The sequence below is a fragment of the Gorilla gorilla genome, chromosome 7, assembly GCF_029281585.2.
Source record: "Gorilla gorilla gorilla isolate KB3781 chromosome 7, NHGRI_mGorGor1-v2.1_pri, whole genome shotgun sequence".
Classification (NCBI taxonomy): Eukaryota; Metazoa; Chordata; class Mammalia; order Primates; family Hominidae; genus Gorilla; species Gorilla gorilla.
Genome location: NC_073231.2, coordinates 30,007,877 through 30,024,181, shown reverse-complemented (window position 1 = coordinate 30,024,181; position 16,305 = coordinate 30,007,877). Strand labels below are relative to the sequence as shown.

The following is a 16,305-nucleotide window of genomic DNA, read 5'->3' as shown; positions in this document are numbered from 1 at the left end:
CACACTCATGGATGGTGTGGGGAAGAGCACTCCTTCCCTGGTGCCAGGAAGCAGAGGAGGGTGAACGTTTCAACAATAATGCCCCAGTGGGCCAGGTACAGTGGCTCACACCTATAATCCCAGCACTTTGGGAAACCAAGGTGGGTGGATCACTTGAGGTCAGGAGTTCGAGATCAGCATGGCCAACATGGTGAAACCCCATCTCTATAAAAAATACTAAAATCCAGAGGAGCTTTTAAACACAGATCCTAAAACCCACATAATTCAAGAAATGCCTTTGGAAGCACCCCAACTGGAAGAAAGGTGAAAAGGTAGTTTGGTCTTCATAGTACACATTTTTTGGGCTGCCCAAAATCTGAAAACTATTCTTACCAGAAGGCAGAGAAGTTTGCAGGGGTTCCCTTTTCTTTCACTTGTCCTTATAACTCTATGGAAGCCAAATTTGGTCCCATTTCACATCTTAGGGGAGGTTAGAGATTGTATGTGGTACAGGGAGGGCAAGGTCTGGGGTGAGGTGCACTATGGAGATGCCGGTGGCCGCAGGCATTATGTCTGGGGATATGATTCTCATGAGACTGTTCCCATGGCATGTCTTTGGCTGTTTTTTACTTCCCTTGTCTCCCTAAAGTCTGTGCTCCAGTTTTCCAATCAATTCCAGAAAACTCTTTCTGCCTTTAAAAAAATACAAAAATACAAAAATTAGCTGGACTTGGTGGTGGGTGCCTGTAGTCCCAGCTACTTGAGAGGCTGAGATAGGAGAGTTGCTTGAACCTGGGAAGTGGAGGTTGCAGTGAGCCGAGATCGCACCACTGCAGCCCAGCCTAGACAACAGTGAGACTCCATCTCAAAACATAAATAATAATGCCCCAATGAGTGAGAAATCACTTTCAGCTATTCAGTTTGTATCATATGTCGTGAGCTCCCTGTTTTCAGAGAAAAGTGTCCAAATGGGCCAGAATCTTTTATTATTATTAGGATTCCTTTTTAAAATTCTGCCATGGTTGTCTGGAAAAGATGGTGTGATATTTGGAACAACAGACAGAGCACTAAACTGGGAGTCAGGAGACCTCTGTCCTACTTCAGTTTTACCCTTTGACCTTAAGCAAGTCACTTCACCACTCTGGGCCGCAGCTTCTTCACTATTAAAGCAGGAGGGCTTGAACGAGTGATGATCAAAGTGCATTGTAAACCATAAAATTCTAATCTATGGTAGATTACCTATTAGAGTCAATATTTAACAGTGTCTGTGGTATGATGTGATAGTCAACTAATACTTGTCTATTAGAGAACTCATCAGCGCAAAGGCAGCAGATGTCAAAGGAATCCTGCTCTACCGGAGAAACGTCTATTGGTACCTTTCAGGGTATCCCACCCATACCCAGCATCAGTGGAAGAATCATCGAGTCTCCTTCACTGTCATATAAATAGAGCCCTGCCTCACACGGTAGAGCTGCCTGTGCAAGAAGCAGCTCCACAGCAAATCAGCTCGGAGCACCTGCCTTGAGGCCTCTAATTCTGGAATCATATTTGAAACCTTTTTCTCTTTCCATGGGTGTCATCATGAAACAGAAAAGTTCCTCTGTCCCCCTCACAGGGCTCACAATGTGATGGGGATATGGCTCGCTTCTTCAGTGCCCTGCTGCTCAAAACCCCTAGGGAGAACAGGGGCATCACACTGCCCTCATAAAAAATAAGCCGTCTCCTCACCCACGTATCCTAGCACACTTTCACCCAACACAGGATGGTGCTTCAAGGTTTCTGTCTGTTTGGTGATAAAGTCATTCTGGTCATTCCTAACTTTCGAGTGTAGAGGCAGCTACAACTTACTGACATTGATAACTTGATAACTTGCTCATTATAAGTCCTTTTATGTGCTTTTCCTTACCAAAGGCTTGGGATGAAAAACTATTAGGGCAGGATCAACGGCTACTGAATGTGTTTCCCCTGAGGCTCCGCATACACAATTGCATCCTCAGCCCTATTCAACACCGGGCAGGACACAAAATATAAAGGGCCAACTTCATTGGCTATTATCCAGTGAACAAGCATCTCCACAGTTCTAAGCACTATCCATCCTGACCTGCAACATGCAATCCAGCGAGGGATCAGATAAAAAACATTTTAATAACATACTTATATACAGCTTGTATTGCAGTATCCAGAGGCATGCCACGTGGGAGTGCAGAGGGAGAAACATTCATAGATCCTTGGCTGATCCTCACTAGATAATAAGCTTCACATGAGCAGACACGCATATTCATGTTGTTCACCACCTATCCCCTAATCCTGGGAAATAGGACGAATTCAACAAAGATGTGTTAAATAAATGCATGGATGAATATATTTTACAAATGAGGAAATGAAGGCCCAAGAAGGAAAGTGACTTGACTTGACCAACATCCCAGGGCTAGCTAGAGAAATCTGAACCAGGATCTCCAAACACCTAATCCAATGCATATCACAGCAGATCAACCACCAAACCTTCAGGAAAATTTTCCAAGAACCCTGGGCTCACTGCTTCATAACTAGGCTGGATAAACTTATAACAACATGCATCCTGGCATTGGACATGGCTGACTGTATAATTAGCTTATTTCGTACCCATATGGAGCAGCTCAGCTCCTGTGCCTCAGTGGGGAATTCCTCGTATGTTGCTAGGGTCGCCTTCTGGGATTACATCTTCAGGGGTGTGCAGGAGGAGGAGTCGGCTGTGCTGATAAATGAATCAGAGAGACAGGAGGAGAGCTGGCAGAGTTCCCCAGGCGAGATGAATGGGGGCTGGATTGTGCTCAGGGCTGCTCTCTTCCCTTGGCCTCTTCTCCCTCTGACCTGAGGTGGACCCAGTGGGAAAATAGTGCCTGCTTCTCCAGGACTTATTGCTTAGTCATAAATCTCCATCTCGGGGCTTTGTATGGGAAGCGGGGGGGGGGTTGGGGGGGGTGGGTATTGGAGAGGGGAGACCAGGTGAGGGAGGGAGACTGAGCAGAAGGAATATGGGAGGAGGAAAGAAAAAGAGACAAAGATATCTGATAAAAGTTGAAGGGCCAGCAAAACCTCTTTAACTCAGGTTTCATAAGTTGAGAAATATTTTATCACCCTTGCGAGTCAAACCTCTGAAAATCAATAGGGCTTGAGAGTTGCCTATATTGATCTGAATGCCCGAGACGTATTGAAATATTCATGGCTGGATGTATGTGTTCAGAGAAGATGCTGGGGGTGGGGCCTGGTGCAGAGAGAGGGAGATGGGTAGGTAGATTTCTAAGTAAAAGCCAGTCTCATTTTCATTAAAAATAGATTAATTCTATTAGTTGGACTAAAACCTTACACTTAAAAGGAAATGAGCTTGTTTGTCAGACAAATAAGCCACTGGCAAACCCAGGAAAAAAAAACATTTATTTATTGCTATTTAATAGCAGAAGAGCCAGGGAGAGTTGATAAAATTAGCACGGTATCCCCAAGCGGGGGAGCAAGGGCTGCTTTGTTTGCAAAGCCAATTTGGACACCGCAGCTTTGATCTTCACTTTGAGCATTTGAGCAGGCATGTTAGTATCACTCATTTCACAGGAGAATTGGGATTCAAGTTTCCCCAACAATCTAAAAAGCAGTACATTAGAAGGGGATTGTCTGCCTGTAGTCTCAGAGTCTCAATACCCTTGATACTAATTTGATGTGATGCATTTCACCAGATGTGTCTACCTGAACGATATCTGATGCCCAGGAGACTGTGGTCCTGCCTGAGAGTATTAGACTTGGATTTTTTTCCCCTTTTGAAAATGATTGGATGAAGGCATCCATAATTTAAAATCTGCATATAGATATGACATATGTTACAAATATTTGAGAAAATTCATGCAAGGAATTGAACAACAACAACATATGGAAAACCAGTTCCAAATAACAAGGCAGAATTAAAAATAATCTGTTACCTGTAACCACCCTCCTCTTACATTCCAGAGCAACTGACAAGAGATGGTGAGAAACCTGTCTCTTGAAAAAAACTCAAGCCCAACAAGGCATCCCTCTGTGGAGCAAGCCTGTGGGAGTCTGAAGAGAATGTCAGGTTGGTTTACATTCCAACAGGGCTCATCATTTCCACATTATTCAGGTGTAAGAATGATCCTAAAGAAAAGGCAGCAGGCGTGGAATTGGATGGATGGGCGTATCAGTAAACCACAATGTAACTTCGGGGAACCTAAGCCATTCTGAGCAGCTCCTGCCCACTTCATGGGTGGACAGCGAGTGCTAATGGCTCTCTGGGTTCAGTGAAATTCAATTAAATTGAAACATTTAAAAAATATCTATAATGTAGCCAGCCCTGGCTTGCACAGGCAGCTATTTCCAGAGGTGGTGGGGCTGGCTCAACCCTCTGATCCCTTCCCACTGTTTCTCGCCATTTTCCCCTCTCTGACTTTCACAACATCCATAGCTGCAGCAGACAAGAGAGAGATGCAGAGCGCCCTCTTCTCAGAGCTTCTGGGAGGGTCTTTTCTGATGGGAGAAATCAAAAGTCTGCCAGAGAGTCGAGGATGGCTGTATTCTGCTGTTTCTTTCAGTGAACGCCGCCATCCATCACTGCTGCATCACCTTCGTACGGTATTTACAGAGTGCTTTATAATCCCCTCCTCATTACTCCTTCCAGAGCAGGTTAGCATTTTTATTGTTATTCCCATTTAATAGATGCAGGAAGAATAGCACAGAGACCCTTTCCCAGGGTCTCACAGGAAGAGCAGGGATTAAGTTCAGATCCCTAAATCCCTACTCGGTTGCTAAACTAATGCACGCTTCCCTCTCCACATCCCTGCCCCCGCTTCTACATGCAGAAGAACCAGGAGGGCTCTATGAAGCCCTATGACTGGAATACTTCCTCTTTTCCAAGCGAGATCCACTGTGTTTATTAGAGGCAGACAAGGTGTTCCAGAAACATTCTCAGAGATAAATTTCCAAGGTATCAACGATCTGTCCCCAGGGGTTGGCAGTGCCACCTGGAGATCATAGCTTCTCTTCCTGCCCTTCTCTTGCCTTCCCTTCTGGCTGCGGTTAAGGACCAGGATACCTTTGCCAGAAAGGATGGGGGTAGGGCTGAAAATGCTCTAAGTTCAACAAGTGGGTTTTGCATCTTTTCCATCACCTAACGAAAGCTTTGGAGATGGAGGAGTTTGAACAAAACCATGGTTTGGTCTAAACCTTTGCAACAGACTTCTAACTGTGGCCCCATCTTCCTTGCCTACAGGCTGCACTTCTTCCAATCTGTCATCCTTGTTCCTGTTTCAGTGGTTATCGGTCCCGTGATCCTATAGACATAGCCCTGCTCAACTTAAAATCTTTCACTGATCTCTCCTACTGCTAGTGGGGGATTTTAAATTTAGGAAACATACATAATGGGTACCAGAGGGTCTACAGGACTTCCTGAAGTTCAATGTAAAATGTAAAAATATACATGTGTGCATCACTGTACATTTTTTCCAGAGAAAAGGACCACAAATTCTACTCTACTCTATGTTCCAGAAAAGGTTAAGAATTACTTGTGTACTGCACAAAGCTTAAGCTTCTTATTGTGGCATTTGGGGCCCTCGTAACCCGGCCTCTGCTTGTTTGAGCTCATATCTCAGTCTCATGCTCCTTCTCTTCACTTCCTGGAGCAAACCATGAGCCTCCAGGCTGGCACACGAGCTTCTCCCTCCTCCTGCAATGCCCTCCCATCCTTCTGTTCCTCCTCTGGGAGGTGGTTCAAAGTCCCCTCCTGTGTCTCCCTCGAAGCCCCAGAGCATTCCTTGCTTTCCTCCTTGGCAGCTCTGGTCACGCCATGTTTTACTAGTTTATTTGACTATCTCCCTGTTCAACCATGAGCTCCTGAAAGGTGGGGACTGTGTTTATTATTTTGTTTCTGAATCCCTAGTCCTTCATGTATTTCCCTAAATAGATGTTCAGCGCATATTTTAAAACCCATAATAACATAAGTGGTGTCCAAAAAATTCAGTCATGTACCATGTAGTCTCTCATTAGCCCAAGGTTAATGAAATGACAGGTAGACTCTGCCCATGTCACCTGGAGGCACTCCAGGAGTGGTCTGGCTATGCAGTCCACATCTTTTCTGGTCTGAGCTGTGGTTTGGTGCCACCTGATGGTTCATTCACTCTGAGCTTAAATGTAGATTAAGACAATTCTGCATCTGTAGACCCTGAAATTTCTAGAATAGAGGAAATGATTCCAAGAATCTCCCAATGAGTTGGTGTCTGTTTCGTTGCCCCATATGGATAGTTTGGGCTGGGAGAACACTGGGTTCTAGGCATCCACCTTCCACCATCAATGTGCGGTTGCTTACTCTGTGACCTTCCCCAAGAAGATAATACTTCAACCTTACTTGACACTATGAGCTTGGCAAAGGACATGAGTGAATCACTCACGCTGTGAAAGCTAAATTTGTGTATGCTATAGAGGTATTTGCAGAAAGCATAAAAGATTTGAGGAAGCAGCTTAAAGTCTCGTTTTTCTCATTTTCCTAAGCCATATCTTTTTTTTTTTTTTTTTTTTTTTTTTTGAGACAGAGTCTCGCTCTGTTTCCCAGGCTGGAGTGCAGTGGCGCAATCTCAGCTCACTGCAAGCTCCGCCTGCCGGGTTCATGCCATTCTCCTGCCTCAGCCTCCCGAGCAGCTGGGACTACAGGCGCCTGCCACCACGCCCAGCTAATTTTTTTGTATTTTTTTTTAGTAGAGACGGGGTTTCACCATGTTAGCCAGGATGGTCTCAATCTCCTGACCTCATGATCCACCCACCTCTGCCTCCCAAAGTGCTGGGATTACAGGCGTGAGCCACCGTACCCAGCCCATATCTTCTTAATGAGAACATACAGAGGCAGGGGAACAATCACATTAGTCCCTGACTCTGAGCATTCACATACCCCTCCGTGATATCACTGGGACCTCAGCCTCGTGGGATACACATTCTCACAGACACCTGCCCAGAAACCAGGCTCATGCCTCACATGTCATGTCTCATTCCTAAAACCTAAAGCCTCTGGTTTGAGGATTCCTTAAGCAAGGATGATCTAGGTGTGGGGAAATTATTTACCTACTCTGTGTACTGCCCCAGGAATGTTGTATGCACTCATTCACTTAATCCACACAAAAAACCCCGTGAGTTAAATACTGTAATTCCTATTCAGTCGATGACAAAACAGAGGCTCAGAAACATTAAATAACGTATCCTGTGTCAAGGGTCAGTGGTCAAGATGTGCATGTAGACTGGTCTGGTTCCAAAGCCCATGTTCTTTCCACTGTACAGACAGCACAGGATAGGGCTGGACAGCCTGGGCTCTGGAGTTAGGTTGTGTGGGTAGAATAGACTCCACCACCCACTAGTTATGTGACCTTGGGCATATTTCCTAACTGCTTGGTGACTCCATTTCCTGAGTAAAATGAGGGAAATATTAGTACCTACCTCAAAGTGTTATAGGAAGAAATAAGTGACATACTTGGAACACCCTATCAAGGCTTAGGATTGTATTGATACAATATTTTCTAAACAAAAATTTGGACAAATAGTCTGACAAATAAAAACACATTTAGGGCTTCAGCTAGGTGATAGCCTAGAATATTGGCCTCCATCATGACTCTAAAAATTATGACCACACCTCTAGTTTAGACACCAGTGATTGGCACTTTCCTTCCACTTGTGGCACATTTCATATATTCACTTTTTAAGCCACATAAAAGCATCAGGACAATAACTTGAAGATTTCTTCCCCCCTACAATAACCTCCAAATCCCTTTCCTCATCAGTATGCTGGTAGGCACATCTATTTAATATGGATTCTTTCTCATTTCTCCTCTCAGTGCTTCTCCTCCACGCTCGGACTGATTATTCTGTGTTTTCATTAAGAACATTTTCCATTTGCCAGTCCAAAAAAACAACTCCTCAATGTGATGGCATCATTTCCCGCAGAGAGAATCCCTCCCACTTGTGGCCAATCGCAAGGCCAGATTCAAACAAGAATTAACTTCCAACCTCTTTTCCTCAAACACAAATGGCAAGGTCAAAAGCTAACCCTAGAGACAGCTGCCTGCCCACTTCTGCATGTAAATTCCAAAGATCTTTATAGTGTCTAGCTGGAGAATTTCCCCTCTGTTTTTGTTTTATTCCTCTCATGCTCTAGTTCAATAAAAATAATTCTAGCAGCTTAATAAATGTCTCTTGGATGTCTTGCAAGGATACCATTGGAGGCTGGGTCTGGGAAAGCACGGTGTGATGACTGGTTTTATTAGGATGTATTATTTTGGTATAGAGAGGTCTAAAACTTATCTAATAGACTTTTATTAAGTATCAATAATGAGCCATGGATTAGAATAGGGTGTGAGTAAGGCTAGGTCTATGCCTTTGAGAAGCTCAAATGGAGACATTCAGGGGTAAGTAGATATTTTCAATGACCTTGAAGAGCACTGCGTGAGATATAGAGACTGAAAGCTGTAGGAGACAAAAGAGAGTCACTCACCATGCCAGGAAAAGAAGAATGGTTTCACAAAAGAGGCAGTCTTTTTTGACAAGCTGATCTGCAAACACAAGCAGAAGTTTGCTGTAGTAGATGTAGGACACACTGGTGGGGGCGGGGTAGGGAACAGAGCAAATGCAGGAACAGCGAAAGTGTAATTACACTAAGAATATAGAACAAACTATATTTATGTAAACAAGATGGTTGAGTTTTCTTTGGTAAGACTATGGAGTTCCAACACTGAGACAATCGTAAAACAGAAGAAGATCATTTCTTTAAATGAGAGCAATGGACCAGATTAGTGTTGCTCCGGGGTAAGTTATAGACAGACTTTTAATGGGAAAATTTTTTTGGCAGATCCATAATGTTGACTTAACACATTTTTATGTTTTGTACAAATATAAAACTGGGTATAACTTCTTATAAGTATCGAACAGCTATAAATTCTTTTCACTAGGTGAATAGAAATGAAACTCAAAAGATAATAAAATGCATTAATTTAAAATAACAAATAATGTTGTTTGGCAGAAACTAAGCTGCTATTCCCAACATGAATAGAGCATTGAAGGCTACACCCCGATTACTTTCAGATTTGGTATGGCTACACATCTGTGTGTTATGCGATCACTAACTTCTCCATGACTCTTCTCTTTTAAAATTACTGAAAACTTTCAATCATGTAGCACACCTGATAATATTTAATCTTAACTTTACAAAATGTGTAATTTATCTATTAAACCTGATTCTTTCAGTCATCTGTTACAGGACATCATTTTCATGACATCAAAGTGTTTATTAATTTAAAAACTTTAGAAACAAACAGCATAGCCTATGAAAGTGTCTCTTAATGGAAAATTATCAATGGAAAGTAAGTCCAGTGTTTATTACTGGCAAAGAATTTAGTGTGAGTACAAAGAGGACCAGGTTGGAAGCCATCATGGTGACATCAGGACCTGTTAACCTACTCGCAGTCAGACAAGCCAAAGTACAAGTTCCCTTTGGGTGATCCCTTCGACCAACATAAACACGTCCCAGAATCACATGGCCCCAGGTCCTCATTCAGAGGTCCTCAATATTATTATACAATATTCATCAACAAAATGAGAATATAGAATTTAAAATTTCACAAAGAACTTGTAGACTCTTAAGATTATGTTTGTAGACCCCAAGAGTTGACTGAACCCAGTTAAAGGAAAGCTGGACCAAATAATCTTTTTTTTTTTATTATTATACTTTAAGTTTTAGGGTACATGTGCACATTGTGCAGGTTAGTTACATATGTATACATGTGCCACGCTGGTGCGCTGCACCCACTAACTCGTCATCTAGCATTAGGTATATCTCCCAATGCTATCCCTCCCACCTCCCCCAACCCCACAACAGTCCCCAGAGTGTGATGTTCCCCTTCCTGTGTCCATGTGTTCTCATTGTTCATTTCCCACCTATGAGTGAGAATATGCGGTGTTTGGTTTTTTGTTCTTGCGATAGTTTACTGAGAATGATGATTTCCAATTTCATCCATGTCCCTACAAAGGACATGAACTCATCATTTTTTATGGCTGCATAGTATTCCATGGTGTATATGTGCCACATTTTCTTAATCCAGTCTATCATTGTTGGACATTTGGGTTGGTTCCAAGTCTTTGCTATCGTGAATAATGCCGCAATAAACATACGTGTGCATGTGTCTTTATAGCAGCATGATTTATAGTCCTTTGGGTATATACCCAGTAATGGGATGGCTGGGTCAAATGGTATTTCCAGTTCTAGATCCCTGAGGAATCGCCACACTGACTTCCACAATGGTTGAACCCAACTCTGAAGTTCTCCCATTATTCCAAAAGTTGGAAATGAAAAAAACAAACTCAGACAACTGAGTCTTGATGAAAACCATCAGGTTATCCAAATTTGTCTCCTCTGCTCCCCTCCTCTCTTTCATGCCCATATCTTGCTCATTCCCCCAAAAGCCCAAAATTCTGTTCTCATAAAAATCTGCTCTTGCGAAAAAATAAGATCTTGGCCCCCCATTTCTGAGTGCAGATGTAATCATCATCACTTCTTCCAAAGATAATGCACATTAAGCTTGAACTCTGGATTTAAGAGTTTCTTTTTTCCCTTTTATTTTTAAGCCCCCATGCAGGCATTTTGTATATAAAGAAATAAGTACAGGGGAAAAATGTTTGGTGGGGGAAAAAAGGGAGGCTCGGGGACATACCAGGGAGGTGGCAAGCCCTGGGGACATTTCAACCCTGAACATCTGGACCCTGAGTCACATGAGTGATGACAGCAAAAGTTGCACAATTATAAACTGGGCAGATTTGAAAATTGATCCTGAATCAAACAACCACTAATTTTCCTGGTCCCCTCTGGCAATCATTTTTTCAAACTGTTCAGGGCTTTAAAATATGAAAATAATCAACCTGTGGCAACTCCCCTCCCTTCCTCTCCTCACTCCATCAGTTTCCCACCCCCTCTTTGCAGAAATCTTCTTGTTGGCTATCTATATTCAAATTACACTTTTCAAGCTGTTCTCTCAATAAGTTCAAGAGGAGTTGATTTCCCCCCACAATTGCTGCTAAACTATAATTGCCTGCTATATCTTTTGCCCCCTTTTTGAATAAGTGGTGTTAGATTTGCCACTTTGGCTAATCCTCAGGAATCTGACCTGTCATTACACAAACTTCTAAAAATATCAGCTTGCACTTCACAGTTTCCGTTTTGGTTTTAAGTAATTCCTCTCCAATGTGTTTTATTTGAACCTGCCAACCTGCTTTGAAGAAAAAAAATTGCTAGCTGGCATTGCCTATCATCTGCTGTGTTCCTTCTCAAAAGGCTTCAAATGAGAATACTGGTCTCTGAGTAGGTGAATTTTTATGAGAAGAATGAAATAAAGGAAAAACTTATTGACACACACATTTCCCTTTGGTCTCCTACAGTCTCAGCAGAGAACACATTTCTTCTCTATCTTCTCTCAGCGAAGGCACTCTGAAGGGCCACAATAATAGAATCCAGCATTCAGCACCTATCAATCAAACACCTGCTGAGTGCCAAGCACTGCATGAATTGTGGGCGACGAGAAAAGTTGTCTAATGAGGAGGCTAAGGGATATTCTTGGTTGGTTGGGGGTAGGTGGGAATGAAAGTGCTGAAAATAGGGATCTGAAATCATGCTGGGCAAGTAGAAGGACATCTCTTACGTGAAAATAACAGACTAATTTTGCTGTCCATAGTTGGGAGTAAGGCATGCCTTTTCCAATTGTGAATTTGCTTCTGTGAGAACAGGGTCATAACTGGAGGAGGAAGGCTACATGAGACAAAAGTTGGCCATCTTCCTTCTGCATATATACTACTCATGGTTCTCCATAGCCTCTTCCTGGTCACTACTATGATAGGGCAGGAAATGGGAATACCTCCATTCTGTCCTGAAGAAGCTCACTGAGGGACCCCCAGCCTAGACTCTGCTTCTTCAAGAGCACAATGAGGGCCAGGCTTCAGCCCTGTAAGACAAGTCCCCCTGTATATTAATACGCTACACCTCTGCTGAGCTCCGCATCTGCCAGAACTGGGCTCTAAATATGCATGTGGGACCCTCAGACCCCCTTGGCCTGGTTTAAGTTCACACTGTAGGCTCTGGGCTGCCTTGATGAGTGGGACCACTGTGCCTCTGTGACCCATGCCATGCCTGAAGACACTACTACATCTCACCGAGTGTCCTCATTCAACATTCAGGGTCAGCCCTCAGAGCCCGGCCCTGGTGGCCAAAGTTCCCAACCTGCTGGCCTTGCCTTTGCTGCCTCCTTCTCCAGGTCCATTCTTTTCAGTGAACATGCCCAGGTTTGGTTGTCCACATGATGGAAGGGGTCCAGTGCTTTTCTATTTTATGTTCAGTTCAATAAAGGGTTTCTGATGCACTCACTTTGGGAAGGGAAAAATGTTTCTAAATATCTCAACATGGACAAGGACTGGACAGCCTGAATATAAAAATATGATGAATAATTGACATTACAACCAATTTTACAGAAATATGGATTATCAGAGAGTACTATAAACTGTTGTATACCAACAAAATGGATAATGTATCTTAAATGGACAAATTCCTAGAAACATCCAACCCAGAAAGACCGAATCATGAAGAAAAAAAAATCTGAATAAACCTATAACCAGGAAAGAGATTGAATCAGTAACCAAAAACCTCCCAAAAAAGAAAAGACCAGGACTAAATGGCTTCATTGATGAATTCTACTAAGCATTTAAAGAAGAATTAATACCAACCCTCCTCAAACTCTTCCAAAGAGGAGGAAACACTTTCAAACCCATTCCATGAACCCAATATTACACTGATACCAAAGCCAGACAAAGGCCATCCAAAAAGAGGAAACAACAGAACAATATTCCTAAATATTGATGCAAAAATTCTCAACAAAATACGAGTGAACAGAATTCAACACTACATTAAAAGTATTATATACAATAAGCAAGTGAAATTTATTCCTAGAATGCAAGGATGGTTCAACACACAAAAATCAACCCATGTAATATACCACATTAACAAAATGAAGCGAAAAAAAAGCCATGATTATCTCAATTGATGCAGACAAAGCATTTGATGAAATTCAATACCCTTTTATGATAAAAACACTCAACAACCAGAAATAGAGGAAAACTACTTCAACATAATAAAGATCATATATCAAAAGTCCACAGTTAACATTATACCCAATGGTGAAACCCTGTAAGTTTTCCTTCTAAGAATGGGAACAAGGCAAGTATGCTCATTTTTGCCACTTCAACTAAACATAATACTAGAAGCCCTAGTCCAAGCAATTAGGCAAGAAGATGAAATTAAAAGCATCAGAATTGGAAAGAAATAAGTAAAATTATTTCTATTCTCAGACAAAGTGATCCTATACATAGAAAACAATAAGGATTCCACACTAAAACAAAACAACAATAAAATCTGTTAATAAATTCAGTAAAGTTGTAGAATTAAGTCAGCATCAGCCCACAAAACTCAGCATGTTTCTATACACTAACAATGAACAATCTGGAAAGGAAATCAGGGAAACAATTCCATTTACAATAGCATCAAAAATAGTAAAACACTTAGGAATAAATTGAACCAAGAAAGAGAAAGACTTGTTAAGTAGAAAGTATAAAACATTTGTGAAAAAATTAAAGGCACAAATAAATGGAAAGATACTGTGTGTTCATGAACTGCAAGACTTAATATTGTTAAGGCATTAATACTACCCAAAGAGAGCTATAGATTCAATGCAATCTCTATCAAAATTTCTGCATTATTTGCAGAAATTGAAAGATCCATTCTAAAGTTCATATAGAATCTCAAGAGATCCTGAATAGCCAAACAATCTTGAAAAAGAACAAAGTTGGAAGTCTCATACTTCCTGATTTCGAATTTTATTTTAAAGCTATAGAAATCAAAACAGTTTGGTACTGGCATAAAGAGAAACATATAGAAAAAACGGAATAGAATAGACAGCTCAGAAATAAACCCTCCTATATCTGATCAAATGATTTTCAACAAGGTTGCCCAGACCACTTAATACAGGGAAATAACATTTTCAACAAATGGTGTTGGGAAAACTGGATACCCACATGCAAAAGAATGAAGTTGGAAACTTTGCCTTATGCCATATATAAAAATTAATTCAAATGGGTCAAAGACCTAAGTGTAAGAGCTAAAACTATAAAACTCTTAGAATAAAACAAAAGGAATAGTTTTATGACACTGGATTTGGCAATGACTTCTTGGATATGATACTAGAAGCAAAGGCCAATAAAAGAAAAAATAGATAAGTTGGACTACATCAAAATAAAAAACCTCTGTGCATCAAAGGATACAATCAACTGAGTGACTGAGAGAAATGGAATGGGAGAAAATATTTGCAAATCATGTCTGATAAGGGGTTTATATACAGAATACATATACAACTCATAAACTCAACAATAAAGGCAACAATAGCAAAAGCACAGTGAGATATCACCTCACACTCATCAAGATGGCCCTGATTTAAAAAAAAAAAAACCAACAACAACAGAAAATAACATGTTGGTGGATAAACTGAAACCCTTGTGCACTGTTGGTGGGGATGTAAAATGGCAAAGGAGTCCTGCTTCTTGCATCTCATCTGGGTGAGTGCTGTGCTGAGGGACCCATGAGTCTTCTCTGGAGCTGTCTGATTAGTGGATCATGGACTTTTCTTACTCAAGAGAGTTGTATCTGGGCTCCCTAAAGTTGAGGGCATATGAAAATATATGGAGTGCTGTCTGCTTTTTGTCCTGAGATTTTTAAGGCAGTAAGTTCTTGCGAGCCATCAGTGCATGAAGGCAATGTGGTGTTGTATGCCCAGGAAGAACATGGGGCAAATTCCTCCTCTTCCTAGTTTTCAGAGGGTCTTGGAGAGTGAGGAAGGGCATGGAGTGGTACCTGTGTCTCCAGGTGAAGAACATCCCCCACCCCCCAAAAAATGTTGCTGTTCACCAACACATAGACCACAGTTTCAGCAGAAGCCCATCACAGGAGACAGAGTAGGGTGAGGTAAGGGACCCCACTCCATGTGGCTGAGAGCAGGCGCTTCTGCTCCCTCCATCCTCCTCCCATCCTCAGCTTCAGACGAAATGTAACAAATGCATTTCTGGGACATTCAAACAGAGTATTTGAGAGCATAATGCAGGGAAAAAATAGAATCATTTTTCTGTCTCTCCTTGGGGGGTTGAATTTACATAGTGCACCAGTTACCCTAAGATGCACAGGGTACTATGGGGCTCATTGGAAGGTGACTCGGGGGCTTTGAGGGGATTGGATGGAAGGCATTGTAGGCAGATGGTGACTGAGCTCCAGGAGGACTTGGCTCAGGCCATCTGGATGGGTCCATCAAATGACCCTTTTTGTTTCTGTTCATCTGAACCCTCTTTGTTCAGACCCTGATGCCTTGAGCTGGTGGGTTGGGAGCTGGACATATGGGTTGCACCCCTCATTCTCTCTGCATGGGACTTCTCTATACCCTGTGCAGAGGCATAAAGCTGATCATCCCCACCCCACGACCGTGGCTCCTTAGTCATAAGCACTCTGCAGTAAGCAGAATTTTCCCCTCTCACAATTTCTCTCTGTTGGTTCCTTGCCATGTCCCAGAAACCAGGGTTACACAGGAGTCATAACCCCTCCATACCCTCTCCTCTCTTCTAGCCCAAGCTAATTTTCTTCACTATGTTCACGAATACACATAAATCTTAACTCTTGAACCAGTAAAAGGGGCTCTCTTAAAATGCTTGTGGATCCTTTTCAGCTCTTGGGACATGCACATATATAATAAAATATAGCATCTTGTGATAATTTGACCAAATTATTTATTGCAACTGGGGAGAGTGTGAGCTCATTTGAATGAGATCTTGAAGGATAGTAGTAGCAGTCATCATAGCAGTAGTAATAATAATATTGATAGCTCTTCTTTATTGAGAGCTTAAATGTGGCAGTCATGGTGCTAAGTATTTTCAATATATCACCTCTTATTTCTCAGAACAATTCGTTCCCTAACAGACACACCTAGGCAAATGACTACCAGGTATTTGTTCACAACACTCATATATATTCTTTCCTAGCCTAATATTAAGTATTTTTAATAACCTCTTTTTATTGATGGGGACATTTAGACTTAAAGTGACTGAATAACTTGGCCAGATTATCCAATTGAATTAAGTGACCTCAATTACAAGGCATTCATGTATCATAGCATTTTGGCTGAAAAACGAAGTAATTTATGTCCTAAAATTTAAATTTTACCATCTAAACCCCAAATTTAA

At 41.8% G+C, this 16,305-nt stretch overlaps 1 long non-coding RNA gene across 1 annotated transcript in view; it reads right to left on the bottom strand.

The window, feature by feature from the left end:
• LOC129524042 (uncharacterized) overlaps nt 1-8,546 on the bottom strand; it is a 42,531-nt gene extending 33,985 nt beyond the window's left edge. Inside the window, exon 1 of the long non-coding RNA XR_008667689.1 lies at nt 8,489-8,546. This is a non-coding gene — a long non-coding RNA (uncharacterized lncRNA). The remainder of the gene's footprint in view (nt 1-8,488) is intronic.
• Nucleotides 8,547-16,305: the final 7,759 nt, after the last annotated feature.